Raw genomic sequence first — 12,672 nt, 5'->3', positions numbered from 1 at the left:
CAACGACCCCTTCATTGACCTCAACTACGTGATCTACATGTTCCAGTATGACTCCACCCATGGCAAATTCAATGGCATAATCAAGGCAAAAAATGGGAAGCTTGTCATCAACAGGAAGCCCATCACCATCACTATCATTTGATGATAGAAGGGAGCGAGACCCTTCTATCATCAAATGGAGTGATGCTCGAGCTGAGTGTGTCATGGAGTCTACTGGCATCTTCATCACAATGGAGAAGTATTGGGCCCACTTGAAGTATGGAGCCAAAAGGGTCATCATCTCTGCCCCTTATGCTGATGCCTCCATGTTTGTGATGGGTATGAACCATGAGAAATATGACAACTCACTTAAGATTGTCAGCAATGCATCCTGTACCACCAACAGCTTAGCCCCCGGACAAGGTCATCCATGACAACTTTGTCATCTTGGAAGGGCTTATGACCACAGTTCATGCCATCACTGCCACTCAGAAGACTGCGGATGGTCCCTTTGGAAAGCTGTGGCATGATGGCCGTGGGGCTGCCCAGAACCTAATTCCTGCATCCACTGGTGCTGCCAAGTCTAGGTCATCCCAGATCTGAATGGGAAGCTCACTGGCATGGCCTTCCATGTTCCTATCCTCAATGTGTCCATTGTGGATCTGATGTGCTGCCTGGAGAAATCTGCCAAGTATGAAGACTTCAAGAATGTGGTGAAGCTGGCATTTGAGGGGCCATTGAAGGGCATCCTGGGATACACTGAAGACCAGGCTGTCTCCTGTGACTTCAACAGCAACTCCCACTCTCCCACCTTTGATGCTGGGGCTGGCATTGCTCTCAATGACAACCTTGTGAAGCTCATTTAATGGTATGACAATGAATACAGCTATAGAAGCAGGGTGGTGTATGTTATGACCTACATGGCCTCCAATGAGTAAGAAACCCTCAGTGAGGGCAAGAGAGAGGCCCTCAGTTGCTGAGGAGTCCCTATCCCAACTTGGCCACCAACACTGAGCATCTACCTCACAATTTCCTCCCCAGGCTCCCATAATAAGAGGAGATTCTTAGGGAGCCCTCCCTACTCTCTTAAATACCATCAGTAAAGTTTGCTGCACCCACAAGAAAACCCTACAATCAACAAGACCCAGGACATTATGGCCCTGCTATCTTGCTACAGCAAACCCTGGATATCCCAAAGAAACTGAAAAATAAGAACATGATCTTAAATCCAATCTTATAAAGATGATAGAGGTCTTTAAAGAAGAAAATACCAGAAAATCCATCCAAACAGGTAGAGGCAAGAAAAAGCAAATAAAAAGAAGAAGCAAATAGATATAAAGAAATACAGTAAAATACAGCCAAACTGGTGAAGCATATAACTAGAACTGCCAAAGACCTGAAAAGGGAGATAGAAACAATTAAAAAAATAAACAGAGGCAATCCTGGATATGGAAAACCTAGCAAAGAGAACAGGAACTAAATACATAAGCATCACCAACCAAATACAGGAGCTGGATGAAAAAAATCTCATGCACAGAATATATGATAGACGTCAATATATCACTCAAAGAAAATCAAAACCTAAAGACTTCATGACACAAAATATTCAGTAAATTTGGGACACTACAAAAAGACAAAACTTAACAAGAATAGAAAAGGAAGAAAGAGCAATTGTAGTAAAATCAAGGATGAGACAAGACTGCCTACTCTCTCCTTATCAAATATAGCACGTAAAGTTGTAGCAAGGGCAATAAGACTTCTAACGAGACCAAAGGAGCATGAATTGGAAAAGAAGTCAAAGTATCACATGCCAAAAACTCTACAAGAGTACTCTTACTGCTGGTAAACACTTTTAGTAAAGTGGCTGGATAGAAAATAACTCAGTACCTCAAAGAAATCAGTTGTCCTTCTTTATAAAAGTGACAAAAGGGCTGAGAAATAAGTAAGGGAGATAACCTTTACAGTGGCCACAGATATTATATCAAACCTTGATGTAACTCTAACCAACCAATTAAAAGGCCTGTATGACAGGAAGTTCAAGTCGTTGAAGAAAGAAGTTGAGAGGGATATCAGAAGATTAACAGATCTCTCATGCTCTTGAATCTGTAGGATTAACATAGTCAAAATGGCTATCTTACCAAAAGCAATCTACCAATTCAATGCAATTCCCATCAAAATTCCAACACAATTCTATTCAGATATTGAAAGAACAATTCTCAACTTCTAATCAGAAAACAAAAAGCCCAGGATATTTAAACCAATCCTGAACAACAAATGAACTTCGGGAGGAATCACTACCCCTAACTTCAAGTTAAACTACAGAACAATAGTAACATAAACTGCATGTTATTGGTATAGAAACAGACAAGTTGATCAATGGGATGAAATCAAAGATTCAGAAATAAACTCACATACCTGCAGATACTTGAGTTTTGACAAAGAAGACGAAAGCATACAGTGGGAAAGGAAGAACATCTCCAACTAATGCTGCTGGTAAAATTGGATGTCTGCATGTAGAAAAGTGCAAACAGATCATGTCTTATCACTCTGCACAAAACTCAATTCAAAATGGTCAATATACTCAATGCTAAACCAGATACACTAAATCTAATTAAACAGAAAGGGGGAATAGACCTGAACTCATCAGCACAGCAGACAACTTCCTGTACAGAACACCAGTGGGTGGGGTTCTAAGGTTAATTCTTAATACATGGGATCTCATGAAACAGATAACTTCTATAATGCAAAGGGCACCATAATTAGCACAAAATAATACAGTATAGATTGGGAAAAGATTTTAACCAACCCCATATTTGACAGAAGACTAATATGCAAGATACTTAAAGAACTGCAGAAGTTAGACACAAACAAAATAACTTAAAACATGTGGTACAGAGCTAAACACAGAATTCTCAACAGAGCAATCTCAAGTGGCTGAGAAGCACCTGAAGAAATGTTCAATACCTTAGTCATCAGGGAAATGTAATCAAAACAAACCTGAGCTTCTACCTTATATCCATCAGAATGGCTAAAGTGAAAAATTTGAGACAGGACACATGCTGGTGAGGTTGTGTGTTAGGGGAACAATCCTCCACTTCTGGGTGGGAGTGCAAAATTGGACAACCTCTTTGGAAATCAATGTGGCAGTTCCTCAGAAAATTGGGAATAGTTTTATTTCAAGACCCATCTGTACCACACTCCTCCATATATACACAAAAGATGTTTCACCATGCCATAAATACACTTGCTTAACTATGTTTATAGCAGCCTTATTTACAATATCCAGAAAGTGGTAACATCCCAGGTGTCCCTTAACTAAAGAATGGATAAAGAAAATATGGTTTATTTACACAAATGAATACTACTCAGCTATTAAAAATAAGGACGTTATGAATTTCTCAGGCAAATGAAAGGAATCACAATATATCGGTGAAGTAAATGAGACCAAAAGTGTTATGCATGGCATAGATTCACTTATAAGTGGATATTGTCCATAAAGTACAGGATAACCACACAATAGTCAACAGATGCAAAGAAAAGAAAACAAAGGAGGGCCCAAGGGAGGTTGCTTAAATTTTTCTCAAAAGAGAAAACAAAGTAAATATCAGAGGTCAATGGAAGGACTGATCTGGATGATTGAGGAGATTGGACTGAGTACCATGGGGGAAATCAGAAGTAAGGAGAGCAAGGAAATTGGCAGTGGGGAAGAGCAATCTCTGGGACTTGCCAGAGTCCTGCTATGGAGGAAGTACCCATTGGGTCTATGGGGTTGACTCTAATTGAGAGTTTAGCATTGTGGTATATGAATCCAGAACTGGCCACTTTCTTTTGCCAGACAGGACTCTCAGTGGAGGAATAAGCACAGAAACACACTAACAACACCTTTGACTCAGGATCTGTCCTTCCTATAAGATATGCAGGTACAAAGATAGAGCAGAGATGGAAGGAAAGGCCCACCAATTACTGACCTAAAGTGAGACTCATCCAACAGTCAAGAACCAATCCCTGCCACTATTAATGATTATCAATTATGCTTTCAGACAAAATAGAAGCATAACTTTCCTTTGAGAAACTCTACCCAACAGTTCATGGAAACAGATACAGAGACCCACGGCAAAACATTAGATGGAGCTCTGCCACACCCACTACTGCAGTGACTGTGTGATAGGCACAAAAGTTTGGGCACAGTCCCAAGGCAAAAAGTTTCATGGAAACTCAGTCTCCTAGAACCTTGGCATCATGGAAAATGAATGCTCCAAACTTGTCCTTGCATTAGTTGGTGAATGGATCTGTGTGCTTGCCTTCAATATTGTTTTATTATAAGTGCCACTAAGGATTGATTTTGACATATAGCTAAGTTAGATTAGCCTCCAACAGTGTTCCAACATCCTAGGAAATCGTTGAGCCAACCTTGGGCTTTAATTTTTTTAAGGAAGTTACTCATTCAGATGAAAACCCTCCAGTGTTGACAGAGAGACAGTGAAAGAAATCAGACATTACAATTTACTGGAATAGAGCTAGAAATCTCAGGGCTAGTCTACAAAATATACTTAGAATAATAGCTGAGTCACTCCCATACACAGGAATTTACAATGGCCTAAGGGGAAGGTGGATTATACAATAGACTAGAATTGGAACTATGGCAAGGGCTTGAAGCCCTTGTCTCTGGCTACTAAAATAAACATGAAACACAGAACAATAATCATTCAAACAACAAAACAAAAACAAACATGAATTGACAGACATATGGACAAGTTGGTGCACCAAAAACTGATAATAGACAGACAGGGAATAGAACTTGGTGTCTCAAAGGGACACAGTTATCCTAACCAGAGCTAAGAATATCTCCTTAGGAACCAGAGAGGAAGCAGGATGTCTCCTGTTTTCCTTCTGTCCCCAGGAGAGCTCTGAAATAGCTTATTTTCATTTTTTTCCCTCTTTTTTGCTAAAAGGTCCTAAACAGGTGATAAGTGCTTTTCTAAAATTCATTTTCTCTCCCTCATGTTCAGACTCTACTTCTTTGTCTCCTTCTTCTGGGAATACTGCCAGAGAAGGGAGAGGAGGCACAGTGGCCCTGAGAGCTATCTTTAAGCCTTTTATGAAGGCTTCCTCTTTAGTCAAAGTTCTCGAGAGGAGGGTAAATTGACTTAATTTTTTGTTCTTCATTTTTTATATTATCCTTTGTATCTTTATATTTTAGTTTCTTTTCTTTTTCTCTTTTATATCTTCCTTTTTCTATCTCCCTTCTCCTTTTGCTCTCCCAGGGCATACTTTCCCTTATTTCTCTTTTCCTCTTGCTCAAGGTCCGTGGAAAGGCTTTTTTTCTTAGGTGTACCTTGTTTCCTCTGAACTCCTAATATCTCTCCCAGCTCTGTCTCTGATAGACTGTCTTGGACCTCCTCCAGGACCCTCTGCCCCGCCTCAACCATTTGCTGACAATCCTCGTCTTTTAAGCACGATCTTACCAGCTTCCACAACGGCATGGTCCCTGCTTTAAGTTTGCCATTCTGCTGTTCCCTAACTAGATCTTCCTTTCAGTTTCTCCCAGGAGGCGATAGTTAATGACCCTCAGCACGCATACCACGGCGCTATGCGATCTATCTCTTTAACAAAGCCCTCTATAGTCTTAGTGGCGATTTTTAGGCCACACTGCCTCAGGAACGACCATAAGGCGGTCACCACGGATTGGGAGGTTCTCATACTGCTCTTTTATCTAACTGTGCCTGACCTCGACTGAGAATCAGTCAGCAGTTCCACCGGTGAAAGCAGAACACAACCAAAAGAAAAAGAACGAGCCCCGTGAAAACAAACAAAAAAAGCCTCTAACGCTGGAGAAAATTCAAGACCGAACATTCCTTACAGAGCTTATCTCGTCCTGGAGTTCTGAATCCTCCCCGTGAAAGGAGGGTCCCCTCGGCGCCTGGCGATGATATGGCTTTCCCGGGTTCTCGGAGCCATTTGTCCCGAGCTAATTTCTCACCAGCAAGAACACACTCGGACAACCAGATTCTTCTGCAGCAAGCTTTATTGCTTTCTTAGGAGGAAGACCCCGAACCCAGGAAAATGGTGCTGCTTATATACACCTTGAAGTGGCCTGTCGGCACCTGATTTGTTGCTTCCCCATTGCCTCATTGCTATGCCCTGGGATGGGCAGTGACTTGGCACGAATTCACTCTTGCACCTGCGCACATTGCTTGTTTACCAGTTAGGCACAGCGGAATCGGTGCCATCTTGTAATGGCGATGGCTCATGGCTTTCCACAATAAAGGAATAAATAAAAAATAAAAAGAGAAAATAAAGAGAAGAAAAGTAACTCCCCACTAAAAAACTAAACCAAACCAAACAACAACAACAACAAACCAAAAAAAAAAAAAAAAAAAAAAAAGAGCAACCAAGTTGGAATTGTTACCATTTACTTGGCGGGAACTAGGGCCATGGAGTCAATCTATTATTAATGAACAAGTGGTAATTAAGGTTGGAGTTCCAGTTTTAAAGACTAGTAAGAATGGTGCTGTGAAATTGAACAAGAGTCAGCATCAATCACCAGTCAGCATCTCACCCTCTCTTCAGGAAACTTCCTACCTGAACCTACAGCCTAGAAGAAATCCCTTGTGATTCTCACTGAGTGACCTCCAAAGACAAAAGCAGGGTAATGCCTACACTAAGGCCCCATATAGGTCTCACCTGAATGAAACACTTAAGAAGGCCTCCTTTCTCCATCTGCAAGAAGTTCCCCAAGAAGGGTAGGGGACAGGGTCCTGGTGGAAGATGACTATGTACCTTTGCATGGCCCCTAACTAGGAGTAGCAAGAAGCTCAGGAGGATAGCAAGGATTACCAGGACACTAAGCTCCATAATACTGGTATAACCACAGTCTGTTTCACTGCACACTCCAGAGAGAGTTTTGATGCTGAACACACCTCTCCACTAAGCTATGCAACTCCATCTGTTCCCACCTCCTGTCTCTCATTTTCCAGGAGTGTGAACACCATAGTTCCTGCTTGGGCTGCTGGTGACCTGCTTATTTGCTATTTCTTTACTCCCACCCTAGATGTTGGCAAGGACACCATAAACCAGATACACAGGACAAATGGGAATTGGGAGAAATGCTTTTTGATTACTGGGGGGTGCTTGTCCACTTGTTAGGTCAATTTTACCTATTTATTGAGTGAGCATGGACCTGTGTGTATATGCTGCCTTTGTGAAGGCTATTTCTTAAATGATTATGATTGTGTGTTCTTCTGTGTTCTGTTAGATGTTAGTGTCAGTGTATCTGTGGGTATGTCTGTGCTTGTGTGTCTCTACTAGGCTCCTAGTATTGGAATTTCACAGGCATGCCACCATATCTGGCACATGTCATGCATTTAACTACATGTTTTGAAGCCAGTTATAGTTTCCCACACCATAGTTCTCATCCAGTGTATCATTATATTTAATTTTCTCAACCCCTCTGTAGTTCTGTATACCAATAGGGGTAGGCAACAGACTTACCCAAAGTATGAACATTATGTCAGATACTACATGTCACCCACCAGGAATTGTGGGCTGGAATAATGACCCAAGTTTAAATCCTGATTTCCTAGCTTTGCAGGAATAAAATCCTGGTGTCAGTTGAGTCCTTGATGGCACTGTATAAAGATCAGGAAAGCACAGTTAAAGTGTCTGAAAATCACCATATCTTTCATTCCTCCTTGGTAACCAGAATATAATCCTGATGTTAAAGACATGTCCTGGGTAAGGCAAGCATTGACTGAACTTTGCAAGAAGGGTGCTGCCTCCTCTTTTAGGCATAATGTAAGTATAATGTATAAAGTTTAACGTTGTTTATTTAAATGATGATCTCTCTAACCTCACATATTATTCCTATGTGAACACAACATTGTAATGCTTACACCAAGAATCTCCTGTCTCAAGTCTGTAGCCAGTTCATACCATTTATTCTCTGCCTTGTTAATTGTGATTGCTCGGTGGCTGGGAAGAATAGAGAATAGGATGGGTACTGATTTGTGCCCTGGATTGCCCACAGTAGAACTGTACCTGCCCTTGGGGATTAGAGATGAGATAGTGAGGAATCAACAGCTCAGACTCCAGGAACAGGTGAAAAATCTGCAGCAAGCCTCTTTTTTTTAAAATACATTTTATTACGTATTTTCCTCAATTTCATTTCCAATGCTATCCCAAAAGTCCCCCATACCTTCCCCCCTCTCCCCCATTTCCCTACCCACCCATTCCTTTTTTTTTTTTTTTGGCCCTGGCGTTCCCCTATACTGGGGCATATAAAGTTTGTGTGTCCAATGGGCCTCTCTTTCCAGTGATGGCCGACTAGGCCATCTTTTGATACATATGCAGCTAGAGTCAAGAGCTCCAGGGTACTGGTTAGTTCATAATGTTGTACCACCTATAGGGTTGCAGGTCCCTTTAGCTCCTTGGGTACTTTCTCCAGCTCCTCCATTGGGAGCCATGTGATCCATCCACTAGCTGACTGTGAGCATCCACTTCTGTGTTTGCTAGGCCCCAGCATAGTCTCACAAGTGACAGCTATATCAGGGTCCTTTCAGCAAAATCTTGCTTGTGTATGCAATGGTGTCAGAGTTTGGAAGCTGATTATGGGATGGATCCCTGGGTATGGCAGTCTCTAGATGGTCCATCCTTTCATCACAGCTCCAATCTTTGTTTGTGTAACTCCTTCCATGGATGTTTTGTTCCCAATTCTAAGAAGGGGTACAGTGACCCCACTTTGGTCCTCATTCTTTTTGAGTTTCATGTGTTTAGCAGATTGTATTATATATATTAGGTATCCTAAGTTTTGGGCTAATATCCACTTATCAGTGAGTACATATTTTGTGAGTTCCTTTGTGATTGTGTTACCTCACTCAGGATGATGCCCTCCAGGTCCATCCATTTGCCTAGGAATTTCATAAATTCATTCTTTATAATAGCTGAGTAGTACTCCATTGTGTAAATGTACCACATTTTCTGTATCCATTCCTCTGTTGAGGGGCATCTGGGTTCTTTCCAGCTTCTGGCTATCATCAATAAGGCTGTTATGAACATATTGGAGCATGTGTCCTTCTTACCGGTTGGAACACCTTCTGGATATATGCCCAGGAGAGGTATTGCTGGATCCTCCGGTAGTTCTATGTCCAATTTTCTAAGGAACCGCCAGACTGATTTCCAGAGTGGTTGTACAAGCTTGCAATCCCACCAACAATGGAGGAGTGTTCCTCTTTCTCCACATCCTCGCCAGCATCTGCTGTCATCTGAATTTTTGATCTTAGCCATTCTGACTGGTGTGAGGTGGAAAATCAGGGTTGTTTTGATTTGCAGTTCCCTAAGGATTAAGGATGTTGAACATTTTTTTTTTTCAGGTGCTTCTCAGCCATTCGGTATTCCTCAGGTGAGAATTCTTTGTTCAGTTCTGAGCCCCATTTTTTAATGGGGTTATTTGATTTTCTGGAATCCACCTTCTTGGGTTCTTTGTATATATTGGATATTAGTCGCCTATCTGATTTAGGATAGGTAAAGATCCTTTCCCAATCAGTTGGTGGTCTTTTTGTCTTATTGATGGTGTCTTTTGCATTGCAGAAGCTTTGGAGTTTCATGAGGTCCCATTTATCTATTGTTGATCTTACCGTGCAAGCCATTGCTGTTCTGTTCAGGAATTTTTCCCCTGTGCCCAGATCTTCAAGGCTTTTCCCTACTTTCTCCTCTATAAGTTTCAGTGTCTCTGGTTTTATGTGAAGTTCCTTGATCCACTTAGATTTGACCTTAGTACAAGGAGATAGGAATGGATCGATTCGCATTCTTCTACATGATAACAACCAGTTGTGCCAGCACCATTTGTTGAAAATGCTGTCTTTCTTCCATTGGATGGTTTTAGCTCCCTTGTCGAAGATCAAGTGACCGTAGCTGTGTGGGTTCTTTTCTGGGTCTTCAATTCTATTCCATTGTTCTACTTGTCTGTCACTGTACCAGTACCATGCAGTTTTCATCACAATTGCTCTGTAGTAAAGCTTTAGGTCAGGCATGGTGATTCAACCAGAGGTTCTTTTATCCTTGAGAAGAGTTTTTGCTATCCTAGGATTTTTGTTATTCCAGATGAATTTGCAGATTACACTTTTTTTTGTGACCAATTATCTGGTCAATTTTGGAGAAGGTACCATGAGGTGCTGAGAAGAAGGTATATCCTTTTGTTTTAGGATAAAATGTTCTGTACATATCTGTCAGATCCATTTGTTTCATAACTTCTGTTAGTTTCTCTGTGTCCCTGTTTAGTTTCTTTTTTCCACGATCTGTCCATTGATGAAAGTTGTGTGTTGAAGTCGCCCACTATTATTGTGTGAGGTGCAATGTGTGCTTTGAGCTTTACTAAAGTGTCTTTAATGAATGTGGCTGCCCTTGCATTTGGAGCATAAATATTCATAATTGAGAGTACACTTGGCGGGGTCCCGGAACCAAGATGTCTGTTGCTGATGCTCAGGCAAAGCGCTCCCTCTCCGCTCAGACCCCTTTCTTCTGTCCGGTAGGTGGCCAGATATCTGGGGCCTGTGCAGAATACACTTGGCCGGGTCCCGGAAACAAGATGTCTGTTGCTGATGCTCAGGTAAAGCGCTCCCTCTCTGCTCAGACCCCTTTCCACTGGCCGGAATGTGGCCGGATGTCACAGGCCTGTGCAGAATACACTCAGTGGGGTCCTGGAACCAAGATGTCTGCTGCCAATGCACAGGCAAAGCGTTCCTGGTCCTGTCGGATCCCTAACCACTGGCCAGAAAAGTGGCCAGCTGTCTGGGGCCCGAAAAGGGGGCTGCCTTAGAAGCTCTGTGGCTCCCCCCATCCCAGAAGCTTTTAGCTTCTGTATTCCATACTCTCACATGAGCAGAATACACTCGGCAGGGGCCCTGTGATCCATTCAATAGCTGACTGTGAGCATCCACTTCTGTGTTTGCTAGGCCCCAGCATAGTCTCACCAGAGACAGCTATTTCTGGGTCCTTTCAGCAAAATCTTGCTAGTGTATGCAAAGGGGATGAATTCTTAAGACTTGTGATGACTGTAAGGAGGATGGGGTCAAAGAATAAGTAAGAGGTAATTCCAGACTCTAACTCATACTTGCAGTTGTGGAAGAGAACACCCATCCAGAGGTCAGTGTCCTAGAGATATCCAGAGGGCTAAAATAGCAGCCTCCTCTCAAAATTGGTCCCTATCATGAGATTTAATCCTGAGACCTCATGTCACCAGAAGAGTTTTCAGTGCCCTCATCTGGGGTCCCTTGTGGGGAAGAGAGAGGACCCATAGCAACAAGCACAAAGGAAACAATAAACAGACATATATGACAGATGAGGTATAGAAAGTCTTGAACCTAGCAGGGGACTCTCTTGGGTGTTACTTCAAGGCCCTGTAGGCTGAATGCCTGCACAGGTCCCTCACAAGGGAAAAGGTGTTCTGGAGCTGATTCCCAGTACCACTGCCTGGGAGACCAGCCCCCTATGTAAGGAATCTGGACCAATACAAACACAAAGGTAAAGTGAATAGCTTGTAGAGAAGAGTAGATAAAGACAAAGAAAAAGTAAAGAGGAAGTAAATTTACCCTACAACTGAAAGCGAAAGTGAAAGTGTTTTGGATAGTAGGGCAAGTTAACAAACAAAGCTAAATAAAGAAGAAAGTAAATAAATATGTCCAGGCTTCACCCTCAAACCGAAACCAAAAGTGAAAATGTGAATGTCACTGGGACTAACATTCAAAAAAGATTACAAAGAAGACCGAGAAGAGGTCCCTGTGCTCACCTTCCTGGTACCCACAACATAAAACACTAAGGGGACAATACACCAAAGAAGCAAATGAAGGGCGCTTTACAGCAGTGCCATGAGGAGAAGAGCAGATCATGTCAAACTACCTGCACGGCCCTTGTGGCAACAGGAAGAAATGAATCACCCAAAAAGGTTAGCAAGAAGCCCCAAAAAGAGGACAAGGAAGTAGTCCATAGATGATGTAGAGTGCTAGATGATGCTATGCACGCTGGACAGTCCACAGTCTGTCCCACCTGCCTTTGGGGTTGGAGATAAAGTAGTTGGGAATCAACTGCTCAGACTGCAGAAGCAGTTGAGGAAGCGACATTAAGCTCACAAGAATGCCACCACAAGCTTGTTTAATAGTCCATGGTGGTCCCGTTTATACCCTCCACCCACATCCCATTGGTCCCAAGTAAGCATCTCTTCCAAGTAATAGTTCCTGATTGGCTGGCTTTGACTGACTCACTAATCTTTAGGCTCCCAGGTAGGTTCATTAGGTTCATGCAGGAGTTGCCTTCACAGCTGCACCACCCCAATGTTTATGCAGAGGCAGCCACTGACATTCATCCTACATATGAAATGCCACCTCAAGAGGAAGGAGCTAAGAAGAGGAAGATGAGCTGGAAGGATGAAGGGAATTTGAATCATGAAGAATAGGTTTGAAGAGCTAGATCAATACTAATATACAAGTATCATGGGAAAGTCCAGATTTATAACATAAAGATAAAATAAAATTATAAAAACAAGGCTTTAAACAAAGGATATAAGAACTTATGTAGCAGGATGAACAACAGGAAGTGAAATTTAGGACATGACAACAAGGCCTAGAGGAAATTTAGAACAAAGGTACAGGATTTTATAGGTTATGATAAACAAAAGAGAGAAAAAATGAAGGTTGCAGATTG

General features: G+C 42.1%; 1 pseudogene; it reads right to left on the bottom strand.

Annotated features, from left to right (window-relative positions):
* Window positions 1-357: 357 nt before the first annotated feature.
* Window positions 358-12,092, bottom strand: LOC147003377 (uncharacterized; annotated as a pseudogene).
* Between the last annotated feature and the right edge of the window lie 580 nt (window positions 12,093-12,672).

The sequence above is a fragment of the Mus caroli genome, unplaced genomic scaffold, assembly GCF_978045245.1.
Source record: "Mus caroli unplaced genomic scaffold, Mus_caroli_1 scaffold_8, whole genome shotgun sequence".
Taxonomy (NCBI): domain Eukaryota; kingdom Metazoa; phylum Chordata; class Mammalia; order Rodentia; family Muridae; genus Mus; species Mus caroli.
This window is presented reverse-complemented; position numbering and strand designations above follow the sequence as displayed.